Raw genomic sequence first — 13,781 nt, 5'->3', positions numbered from 1 at the left:
GAATTATGTCCTATGTCTACTTGGTTTTTAGCTCGACTACGAAGTATGGAGGGCTGTCGTACTCGACCCGGTGTCGGCATCCTTCCGCACCTTGGTTAAAAGTTTTGATGCACTTCCACTTTTATCTCTAATTACTTGATGGATTTGTTTCAAACTTTAAATAGTTGTTCCACCTTATCACCCACATCATATGACACAAGGTCCATAACTCTAGCAGCAAGTTTTCCTGAATTATGCCCCCCCCCCCCCCCCTTTACTTAGACTTTAAGGTTAATTTTGATGCATTTTCACTATATCTCTGTTACTACAGAGTGGATTTGATTCAAACTTAAAATAGTTGTTCCACATCATATGACACAAGGTACATAACTCTGGCACCAATATTTCATGAATTATCCCCCCTTTTACATAGAATTTCAGGTTAAAGTTTTGGTGCAGTTTCACTCTCGGTTATTACTAAATGGATTTGATTCAAACTTCAAATAGTTGTTCCACCTTATCACCCACATCATATGACACAAGGTCCATAACAGTGGCACCAATTTTTCACAAATTATGCTTCCCTTTTACTTAGAATTTAAGGTAATTTTGATGCATTTTCACAATATCTCTGTTATTACAGAGAGGATTTGATTCAAACTTAAAATAGTAAAACAGGGAGATAAATCATGAAGTACTGGTGCTAGAGTTATGGTCTTTGTCCTCGTTTTACTTAGAATTTCAGGTTAAAAGTTTTGGTGCACTTTCACTATCTCAGTTATCACTAAATGGATTTGATTCAAACTTAAAAGTAGTTGTTCCACATCATATGACATAGGTGCATCACTCTTGCACCAAAATTTCATGAATTATGCCCCCTTTTTGCTGAGAATTATACTTAATGTTTTGATACACTTAATATCTTTATCTCCCTTATTACGTAATACTTTTGACACAGACTGAATCTACTGTCCAATATCTTCATCCACACTGAAGTCATTAAACACTCCAGCTTCCTCAGATATGCCCAGTTTCACTATCTAGCATCGAAATATTAGAGCGTGCTGTCTCCTGTGACAGCTCTTGGGGGTATTTTTGCTGCAGTATCACTCTGTTACTAGTCAGAATTACTGAGATTTGACTCAAACTTGTTCATCATTACCATTCACATCACGGTCATTGATTATTCCAGCAATAACTCTAGTTTTCTTACATTGTGCCCTTTTTCACCATCCAGCATCATAATAGTCTTGCACATTGGCTCATCTGACTGCATCTGTTGTACAACAAAAGTTTTGAAATTGGCAGATCTTTTTATGCATAAAGCAAGCACACAGCCCAATACAATTTATTTCAGCATATTCTAGATCATATGTTTTATCAACGACTATTAAAGAGGTTTCATTAAGATCAACATTATAGAAACATTTGGAAAAATGACATCAGAATTTAGACTTTCCCATAGACCAATTATGAAATATTGCGTGACGCAAACCTTTCTTTTTTATTTGCCAAAAATCAAGGTTTAATCAAATTCTACACAGACTGGTGGAAATCTTTTTATATCCAACTGTGCAGAAATATAAGCACTATTTCTCCACTGAAAACAAGATGATTCTTTTACATGAGACCATCACACTGAAGAAGATATATCTCCAGATTCTATAACGTTTATAAGTTACTGAGTTCTGATTATTTGATCGCATCAGCTGTACTTGTTTAATGTTGTGAGAACTTTATGGAAAACTTGAATTCAATGATTCTGTTCATCGCTTTATATACAGAAATCTTGTTTGTGTAACAAAACACAAACTGCATCTGTTACAGTAGTTCTTTGAAATATAATTTTACAACCTAGCTGAACCTATTCTACCAGTTTTGGGTAAAATAATGCCTACAGGTATAGTTCTGAGCATGTCCATTCACCCTACCAACTAGTCCTGCTCTGAAACCTATCAATTTGGGTATGGAACAGTTACCCATCTCTGTTCTTTTGATAAAAGCATGTTGGAAAGTAGCTCAGCAAGGCCATTATACAACTAATTTGGCATTTCTATGGACAGATTAAACCAGACTGGACTTCTATCAAGTACTGATAGTCTAGTTGTATTTTGAGGTATCTAGAATATCGACATTGTCCTTTATTTATTTTGTTGGGATTAACATCTCACCAACACAATTATAGGTATACATGTATATGGTGACTTTCCAGCTTTTCATGGTGGAGGAAGACCAAGGTCAGGCACCTGGGTGGAACCTTCATGGTGGAGGAAGACCAAGGTCAGGCACCTGGGTGGAACCTTCAGCTCCTTACATGAAATAATTCTACACAACAGTGAGAGGAAAGTGATTCAAGTCAGAGACCTTAACCACTCGGCCACAAATTTTTATTGTTATAAATAGGTTGAAAGATCATCATTGCAAGGATGCAACAAAATGGTGGTGAAAATCTACTGCAGATCTTGATTCGTTTTATTTTCACTAATACTTAGTTTATACCAATTTATTGTAGCTCGACTGTGATTAAAGCTTAAAGCTTATTTGAACCACTTGAGTCTGTTTCCTGGAAAAACCAGTACTGGTGTCATTTGAGAGGTCATGGTCGTGACCGAAGTTGGTTTCGAACCTACGACCCCAGGTTGAGCGGCGGACACCTTAGCCACTAGACCACTGCTCCCCTTAAAATTTTATATACTAACTATCTGCTAAAATAAACTTTGAGGCCATTATTTTAAATATTATAAAATAAGTGATGAATAAAAAGAACAGACAAAAGGTTTACAAGAAACTGCTTTTAGGCTTGTTTTAAGATTTTTTCAGCTCCATTGTAATGGATGTTTGAAGGTCAGCATCCCTTATATCCACTTGTTGGTCTACTAAAAACATAGTTCTCATCCAAGAGAGGAACAACTCACTATACCACAATCCATCTTCTTGTGATTGAACAACCACAACAGTTTTAGTTATGAAAGGCAAAGTTGATGCAAGAATTAATTTAAACTGAATAAATGGCGATTCATTTTTAGCTCACCTGTCACATAGTGACAAGGTGAGCTTTTGTGATCGTCCGTGCGTGCGTGCGTAAACTTTTCCTTGTGACCACTCTAGAGGTCACATTTTTTATGGGATCTTTATGAAAGTTGGTCAGAATGTTCACCTTGATGATATCTAGGTCAAGTTCGAAACTGGATCACGTGCGGTCAAATACTAGGTCAGTAGGTCTAAAAATAGAAAAACCTTGTGACCTCTCTAGAGGCCATATATTATACAAGATCTTCATGAAAATTGGTCAGAATGTTCACCTTGATGATATCTAGGTCAAGTTCGAAACGGGATCACGTGCCTTCAAAAACTAGGTGAGTAGGTCAAATAATAGAAAAACCTTGTGACCTCTCTAAAGGCCATATTTTTCATGGGATCTGTATGAAAGTTGGTCTGAATGTTCATCTTGATGATATCTAGGTCAAGTTCGAAACTGGGTCACGTGCAGTCAAAAACTAGGTCAGTAGGTCTAAAAATAGAAAAACATTGTGACCTCTCTAGAGGCCATACTTGTGAATAGATCTTCATGAAAATTGGTCAGAATGTTCATCTTGATGATATCTAGGTCAAGTTCAAAAGTGGGTCATGTGTCTTTAAAAAGTAGGTCAGTAGGTCAAATAATGAAAAAAACCTTGTGACCTCTCTAGAGGTCATATTTTTATGGGATCTGTATGAAAGTTGGTCTGAATGTTTATCTTGATGATATATGGGTCAGATTTGAAACTTGGTCAACTACGATCAAAAACTAGGTCAGTAGGTCTTAAAATAGAAAAACCTTGTGACCTCTCTAGAGGCCATACCCTTGAATGGATCTTCATGAAAATTGGTCAGAATGTTCACCTTGATGATATCTAGGTGAAGTTTGAAACTGGGTCACGTGCCATCAAAAACTAGGTCAGTAGGTCAAATAATAAAAAAACCTTGTGACCTCTCTAGAGGCCATACTTTTCATGGGATCTGTATGAAAGTTAGTCTGAATGTTCATCTTGATGATATCTAGGTCAAGTTTGAAACTGGGTCAACTGCGTTAAAAAACTAGGTCATTAGGTCTAAAATTTGAAAAATCTTTTGACCTCTCTAGAGGCCATATTTTTCAATGGATCTTCATGAAAATTGGTCAGAATTTTTATCTTGATAATATCTAGGTCAAGTTCAAAACTGGGTCACATGAGCTGAAAAACTAGGTCACTGTCAAATAATAGAAAAAACGATGTCATACTCAAAACTGGGTCATGTGGGAACAGGTGAGCGATTCAGGACCATCATGGTCCTCTTGTTTAAATTTTCTTTGAAACTGCAAGCTTTGGTGTCACTATATGTGGCAACTGAGGTGAAATATTTACAAAAAAGTATGCTTCAAAAGATCATTTGAGCCGCGCCATGAGAAAACCAACATAGTGCGTTTGCGACCAGCATGGATCCAGACCAGACAGCGCATCCGCGCAGTCTGGTCAGGATCTATGCTGGTCGCTTTCAAAGCCTATTGTAATTAGAGAAACTGTTAGCAAACAGCATGGATCCTGACCAGACTGCGTGGATGCGCAGGCTGGTCTGGATCCATGTTGGTCGCAAATGCACTATGTTAGTTTTCTCATGGCATGGCTCATTTAATAAACTGCTGTGATTGTTGGACCCGTGGGCCTAAAGCTCAACCAAAGTAACAGTACATTACAAATCAATGATAAATGGATAGATGTGTTGAGATCATAGACGATAACATCGGAGTCTCCCAACAGCTTGCATAAATGTATAACAACATGCTTCCTTCAATGAAGATTCAATATCTGAATTACTTCTCAACTATATGTCCTTTCTGTTCCCCGGGTACAGACCACACAGCAAGTATACTAACTGAAATAGAGCTGCCAACAACCCCACAGTTATAGAAAGCTACAAGGACCTTGACCTAGTGACACTAAGGATAATCTTCTGAGCACAATATATAAGTGGCTGCATGCCCAAACATTCTCCAGCTTTTGATCAGTCACAATTTAAAAAGTAAGTCTGCACGTTAAATTAACCAGAAGTAACAGTGTAACATCATTTATCCTGTAAACCTAAAATAATTTCTGGCAGCTGTTATACAACAAGCATAAATGTTTCCTGTAATCTATCATATCCTGTGTATTAAATGTTGAATATAAATTTTGGTCTTACTGTCATATTAAGGTATTGGACCCGTAATAGGGTACCTCCTTTTTGAAGAGTATTCAATTCCTACCATAAACCTACTTTGACTGCAATTTTCAGGGGGGCGTAGGTTCAAGCCCCACTGGGACCAACACTTTTTTCCCCATATTTTTCTTTTTTCAAGTAATTTTTTACTTCTTTCAAGACTTATTATGGATGTATTGTACAAAAGTGGAAAATTTTCATTTTATAAGAGATTTCTTCTGTTCAAAATGAATTTACCTCTGAATCAGGAGGGATAGAGTTAGATATCTTCAAAAATACTGAGTTACATGCGGTAAAAGTTCCCTATTTTGCCTTCATTCTTTAGATTACATGTTGTGGAAGAAATGCAGGTAGGTTTTACTTCTGCCCCAAGGTTATTTTTTAATGAAGTAAGCAAAATTCAAAACAGACCCACAGGATTCGACCTTAAGTTTTCAATGTTTCATCGTAAAAGTTGTTTAAAATTTGCAACATAGTGCGAAACATGGTCAACTTTAAGAATATACCAAACAAATGCCATTTTTTAAACATTACTATTAGGGGTCCAATACCTTAAATGTAATTTTGACAATAGGTAGGTTCGTAATAACATAAAATACGCAACAATGTAGACTTCAATTGATGCTGGGCAAATTATGAAATATGAAACACCCCTTACAGAAGCAAGCCTCTGGCGTACATGCTGCGTATTTGCTGTGTATATGCCGTCGAACACAGTAGTACGCCAGAGGAGTACATTTTACATACACCGCATGCCGCATACTATTTTGACGAGTACACAGCATGTACGCAGGAGGTCACTAGTACACTTCAAGTATGCAGCACAGACTCTGAAAATTTAAGGAGTACACTGCATGTACACAGGAGGGACTTGTACAAGAAAATAGTACACTGCATGTACACCGCAGATAATTTGAAATTTGTGCAGTACACTTCATATACGTGGGAAAGACTTGTACAATTTCTTTTGGCATTTATACTTAGTTTTTTTTTTATAAGTTAAAGTCTGATGTACTTCATATATGGGGGAGGGACTTGTTCATTTTCTTTTGGTGTTTATACTTTGAATTTTTTTAGGTTACAAGTCTGAAGTACACTTCATACAGGAAGGATTTGTAGTGACTGATTTTTTTTTAGCTCACCTGTCACAAAGTGACAAGGTGAGCTTTTGTGATCGCGCGGTGTCCGTCGTCCGTCCGTGCGTCAGTGCGTCTGTGCGTCCGTAAACTTTTGTTTGTGACCACTCTAGAGGTCACATTTTTCATGGGATCTTTATGAAAGTTGGTCAGAATGTTCATCTTGATGATATCTAGGTCAAGTTCGAAACTGGGTCACGTGCCATCAAAAACTACGTCAGTAGGTCTAAAAATAGAAAAACCTTGTGACCTCTCTAGAGGCCATATATTTCACAAGATCTTCATGAAAATTGGTCAGAATGTTCACCTTGATGATATCTAGGTCAAGTTCGAAACTGGGTCACGTGCGGTCAAAAACTAGGTCAGTAGGTCTAAAAATAGAAAAAGCTTGTGACCTGTCTAGAGGCCATATATTTCACAAGATCTTCATGAAAATTGGTCAGAACGTTCACCTTGATGATATCTAGGTCAAGTTCGAAACTGGATCACGTGCCTTCAAAAACTAGGTCAGTAGGCCAAATAATAGAAAAACCTTGTGACCTCTCTAAAGGCCATATTTTTCATGGGATCTGTATGAAAATAAGTCTGAGTGGTAATCTTGATGATATCTAGGTCAAGTTCGAAACTGGGTCACATGCGGTCAAAAACTAGGTCAGTAGATCTAAAAATAGAAAAACCTTGTGACCTCTCTAGAGGCCATATATTTCATGAGATCTTCATGAAAATTGGTTAGAATGTTCACCTTGATGATATCTAGGTCAAGTTTGAAAGTGGGTCACGTGCCTTCAAAAACTAGGTCAGTAGGTCAAATAATAGAAAAACCTTGTGACCTCCCTAGAGGCCATATTTTTCATGGGATCTGTATGAAAGTTGGTCTGAATGTTCATCTTGATGATATCTAGGTGAAGTTCGAAAGTGGGTTACGTGCCTTCAAAAACTAGGTCAGTAGGTCAAATAATAGAAAAACCTTGTGACCTCTCTAAATGCCATATTTTTCATGGGATCTGTATGAAAATTGGTCTGAATGTTCATCTTGATGATATCTAGGTCAAGTTCGAAACTGGGTCAACTGCGGTCAAAAACTAGGTCAGTAGGTCTAAAAATAGAAAAACCTTTTGACCTCTCTAGAGGCCATACTTGTGAATGGATCTTCATGAAAATTGGTCAAAATGTTCATCTTGATGATATCTAGGTCAGGTTTGAAACTGGGTCACGTGCCTTAAAAAACTAGGTCAGTAGGTCAAATAATAAAAAAAACCTTGTGACCTCTCTAGAGGCCATACTTTTCATGGGATCTGTATGAAAGTTGGTCTGAATGTTCATCTTGATGATATCTAGGTCAAGTTTGAAACTTGGTCACGTGCGGTAAAAAACTAGGTCAGTAGGTCTAAAATTATTAAAATCTTTTGACCTCTCTAGAGGCTATATTTTTCAATGGATCTTCATGAAAATTGATCTGAATGTTCACCTTGATTATATCTAGGTCAGTTTCGAAACTGGGTCACGTGCGGTCAAAAACTAGGCCAGTAGGTATAAAACTAGAAAAACCTTGTGACCGCTCTAGAGGCCATATTTTTCAGGAGATCTTCATGAAAATTAGTGAGAATGTTCACCTTGATGATATCTAGGTAAATTTTAAAACAGGGTCATGTACCTTCGAAAACTAGGTCAATAGGTCAAATAATAGAAAAACCTTGTTACCTCTCTAGAGACCATATTTTTCAATGGATCTTCATGAAAATTGGTCAGAATTTTTATCTTGATAATACCTAGGTCAAGTTCAAAACTAAGTCACTATGTCAAATAATAGAAAAAACGACGTCATACTCAAAACTGGGTCATGTGGGAAGAGGTGAGTGATTCAGGACCATCATGGTCCTCTTGTTTTTTTTTTTGGAAGCAAGAACTTGATTTCCGAGTAACTTTTATCTTAATAGCATAGAATAGTTCAGATTACAGGTATTCTGAACAATGAAAATTTGCCAAACTATTTGCAATGTTCATTTGTGAAGCTTACATCTTAGTGATTTCTGAGCTGCAACTTGCATGCAGTGTAAAAATATATTCTTTTTCATTTTGAATTAATCCTGGAGTTTTCTAACTTGGATAATTGAAAAGCCTTATTTGAACTTCGTTGCATTACATTTTGTAATACATGAAATAATTACCAAGATAATGCCTCAACAGCGCCCGAATGAGAAGAATTAATAGCTCTCACTGTTATTTGAATACTCTTAAGCAAAACACCATTCTATCATGTTTTATAAAGGCTTTAATGCTCATTATGTTAACTCATTAAGGCCTCACCAAATTAAAAAGTTGTTCATCGGATTTGCCGCTCGTATATTTTCAGAACGTTTTTGGCTAATTGCGCTCGCCCCATTGGAAAATACAATCCAAAATTTTTTGGTGCGCTAATTTTTACGGACATAAAAGTGTATAAATGCTTATATAATTCCAGTCCTAGATTCTTCTCAGATGGATTTTAATCAAAATAAATACATACTACGCACACATTGTCTATAATAAATCATAACACTTATATTTAGTTGCATTAAAGTTGTTTCCCCTTGATGTAGTTACGCCATTTTCTTCAAATGTTTACCAAATTACATGCTACCAAAATTGATTTATTTCATTGAAAAGTGGATGAAGAAAAGCATACTAATTTATTTGATAACATCAATCTACATTATTTTGGTAAGGGTAAATACTTATTGATGCATGTCACTTATCTTTTTTCAGTTTTTTTCTGTCCAAATGATCAGCATTTGCATACGAAAGTTGGTGGGGTAAGGAATTTACATTATCACAGCAGTTTCACCACAAGAGTACATAGCATGTATGCAGCAGGAGTACACAGCATGTACGCCGCAGGACTCGGGCCAGGAGTACCCAGCATGTACGCCGCATGAGTACACAGCATGTACGGCGCAGGGGTAGTACACCACAGGCTCATTTGCATGTGAAAAGTGTATGTGCCGCGTACATGCTGTGTACTATTTCCCGCATACTAAATTCCTCCAGCGTACATCCTGTGTACTATGTAGTCCACAGCATACGCAGCAAGTAGTACGTGGCAGAGCTCATTTGCATGTAAAATGTGTACTACAAACGTACTATCGGTGTATGTGCGGTGTTTATCCTACGTACTATTTAAAGTCCTTGATTTCAGTACACATCATGTAAGCATCATATAGCAAGAGTACGCAGCAGGCCTTTTTCTTCTGTAAGGGACACGGACCGTATATTTTATTTGGCCATATGACTGAAAACGGGTAAATCTTCAACTTGCGACAAGTTTCGTTAAAATTGTCACTGTGTAACTTATTCTATATGTAAAAATTTCATCAAAAGTGAGATTTTGCTGTAGAAATCCATTGTGAAAATTGACCAGAGGACCAATATTTTCAAATTAATCTATTAACAAAAAATCAAGCACACAACCCAATTTTTTTATTGGCTGAATTCTCTTTGGATAAAATGATGATTGAAAACGCAATGTTTATTGTAGAATAATATTTGTGTCTGAGACATGCAGAACTACCTTAATCTGACCTTGTATAATCTACCAAAGAAGTATAAAACACACAGAATGGCAACTGGCTGTAATCTCGCGTGATCTCGTGTCAGAGCGTGAATCGGCGTTATCTTAGTAAAAACAAACAACGGCGAGCACGGAGTTACAATTTGTACCTTTAAAACTACATTTAAAATACATGTTAGCTTCTAAAACAACATTAGTTTAATGTGAAATAGTCTTAAGGCACAAAGTACACGTTTCTTACCATCAAAAGAAGCGTGGTCATACGGTGATAATTAATTTAAGATGAATAATTGTTTTCGATACAAAATGGCGCGTGGAGAACGCGACACTTCCGGTAAACGATATCTCATTCAGTAGTCACGGGATATTGGCGAGATTTGCTCTATATGCCTTTCAAGTTGCCGATCTATTTATTTTTATAGCTCTTTGAATCTACCTGCTCCTAAAACAAACAAAAGGCCCAAAGAAGTGGCTAACCTGAGATCCTTGATCTGACCAAGTTTGATGAACATCCTTAAAGAAGTTCATCAAAATAAAAGTTATTTCAAGGATTTTTCTATATTTTCATGTGACAGCCCAAAAAATGTGTTACCATTAGAACAAACTTCAAGATATGGAAGTATTTATTTTTATAGGCCCATCTGAAAGACGGGACAAATTATAGAAATGCCCTTGGCAGGCGGGCGGCATCAACAAACATTGTCCAGAGAATTCCTTCTTCATGCATGGAGGGATTTTGATGTAACTTGGCACAAATGTTCAACATCATGAGATGGAGTGTCATGCACAAGAACCAGGTCCATAAGTCTAAGGTCAAGGTCACACTGAAGTCAAAGGTCAGATACAAGAATGACAACTTTGTCCGGAGCATTTCTTCTTCATGTATGGAGGGATTTTCATGTAACTTGGCACAATTGTTCAACACCATGAGACGGAGTGTCAAGCACAAGAACCAGGTCCCTAGGTCTAAGGTCAAGGTCACACACAGAGGTCAAACGTCAAATTCAAGAATGACTTTGTCCGGAGCATTTCTTCTTGCATGGAGGGATTTTGATGTAACTTGGCACAATTGTTCATCATCATGTGATGGAGTGTCATGCACAAGAACCAGGTCCCTAGGTCTAAGGTCAAGGTCACACACAGAGGTCAAACGTCAAATTCAAGAATGACTTTGTCCGGAGCATTTCTTCTTGCATGGAGGGATTTTGATGTAACTTGGCACAATTGTTCATCATCATGTGATGGAGTGTCAGGCACAAGAACCAGGTCCCTAGGTCTAAGGTCAAGGTCACAAATAGAGGTCAAACATCAAATTCAAGAATGACTTTGTCCGGAGCATTTCTTCTTGCATGGAGGGATTTTGATGTAACTTGGCACAATTGTTCATCATCATGTGATGGAGTGTCATGCACAAGAACCAGGTCCCTAGGTCTAAGGTCAAGGTCACAAATAGGGGTCAAACGTCAAATTCAAGAATGACTTTGTCCAGAGCATTTCTTCTTCTTGCATGGAGGGATTTTGATGTAATTTGGCACAATTGTTCACCATCATGAGACAGAGTGTCATGCACAAGAACCAGGTCCCTAGGTCTAAGGTCAAGGTCACAAATAGAGGTCAAACACCAAATTCAAGAATGACTTTGTATGGAGCATTTCTTCTTGCATGGAGGGATTTTGATGTAACTTGGCACAATTGTTATCATCATGTGATGGAGTGTCATGCACAAGAACCAGGTCCCTAGGTCTAAGGTCAAGGTCACAAATAGGGGTCAAACGTCAAATTCAAGAATGACTTTGTCCGGAGCATTTCTTCTTCTTGCATGGAGGGATTTTGATGTAATTTGGCACAATTGTTCACCATCATGAGACAGAGTGTCATGCGCAAGAACCAGGTCCCTAGGTCTAAGGTCAAGGTCACACATAGAGGTCAAACGTCAAATTCAAGAATGACTTTGTCCAGAGCATTTCTTCTTCTTGCATGGAGGGATTTTGATGTAACTTGGCAAAGTTGTTCACCATCATGAGACGGAGTGTCACACATAAGAACCAGGTCCCTAGGTTTAAGGTCAAGATCACACTTTGAGGTCAAAGGTCATATACAAGACTGACAACTTTGTCTGGAGCATTTCTTCTTCATGCATGGAGAGATTTTGATGTACTGATAACTTGGCACAACTGTTCACCATCATGAGACAGTGTCATGTGCAAGAACCAGGTCCCTAAGTTTAAGGTCAAGATCACACTTAAGAGGTCAAAGGTCAGATACAAGAATGACAACTTTGTCCGTAGCATTTCTTCATCACACATGGAGATATTTCAACTTTTTTTCAAAACTCACCTATGCTTTGACCTACAATCTCAAGACTTGCTGTGTGAGTACCTGGACTAGAGACCTACTTAGACTAAAATTCTTAGCTATACATCCACTGATAAATATGCAATTTGGCAGCATCCATCGTTTTTAACGATAGCCCTTATTTTCATATTTCTGAAGCTACTGTCATGACATATGAATCATATGTGCAATTCTGTAACAAAAACTTTTCTTCTAACAAGCTCTCGATGGGCGTACTATGGCACCCTTGTTATTTTTAGCTCTGGTGTCCCCTAAAAAGGGACCGAATAGAATCATATGAACAAGCTTGGGAGAGGACCTTACAATGTCACTGCAGACCAAGTTTAATGAAGAGCCACCTAGAGTTTCATGAGAAGATGTCATTCAATTTTTATTTCCCATTTTTAACGCTAGTGGCCCCTAAAGGGTCAAACACCACCACTTGAACAAACTTTTGAGAGGACCTTACAGTGAAGCTAAATACCTAGTTTGATGAAGATCTGTCAAGCAGTTCATGGGAAGAAGTCATCTAAAGGTATTTCTATTTTTAGCTCTAATGGTCCCAAGACAGATGTCTTACAATGATGCTATACATCAAGTCTGATGAAGATCCATTGTGTGTTCATGGAAAGTATTTCTGTTTTTTGCTATAGTGGTCCCTAAAAGGGGCCAAGTACCCCTATTTAAACAACTCTGGTATAGGACCTTACAATGATGCTCAAGACCAAGTTTGATGAAGACCCATCAAGCAGTTCACAAGAGGAAATTGAGAGTATTTACTAGTATATTTTTAGCTCTAGCAGCCCCTCAAAGAACCAAGTGCCCATGATTGAACAGAGTTGGTTGAGGATCTTATAATGATGTACAAATCAAACTTGATGAATATCCATCAAGCGGTTCATTAAAAAGTCATTTCTATTTTTAGCTCTAGTGGCCCCTAAAAGGGGCAAAGCATCTCCATTTGAATAAATCTGGTAGACCTTATAATGATGCTACAGACCGTGTTTGTTAAAGATCCATCCATCAGTTCACGAGAAGAAATTGTTTCAAGGTATTTCTGTTTTTAGTTCTAGTGCCCCATTTGAACAAACTGATGAGAAGACCTTATGATAATGCTACAAATCAACTTGACAAAGATCCATCAGGTGGTTCATAAAAGGTATTTTTATATTTTCAGTCTTAGCTGCACTAAAAGGGACCAACTGCTCCCATTTGAACAAAGGACTTCGGACACTTTCTATACGAATTTGCCTACTGCAAGAGTGAAAAATAAACTACTAAGAAATAAGTATTTAATTACACATGCCATCAAAATATATATTTGCGATTATTTCTTAAAGTCAAATTTTCAATACTTGTTTAATAGAACAGTGATTTTTGTTCTAAATAGAATTACGTACCCTGTTATATAGATACAAAAAGTGTTTTTCTTTATACAACATTGTTCCCACTCGTGCATCAAAACCATATTTGGCCAGCATATGTAGATATTAATTAAACACATTTTCTGTGACTATTGTGTTGATGCAAGGGGTGGAACAGTACTTTTAAACAAAAAATATAACTAC

Source organism: Mercenaria mercenaria, chromosome 13, assembly GCF_021730395.1.
Source record: "Mercenaria mercenaria strain notata chromosome 13, MADL_Memer_1, whole genome shotgun sequence".
Lineage (NCBI taxonomy): Eukaryota > Metazoa > Mollusca > Bivalvia > Venerida > Veneridae > Mercenaria > Mercenaria mercenaria.
The sequence above is the reverse complement of the archived record's forward strand: the minus strand, read 5'-3'. Positions refer to the sequence as shown.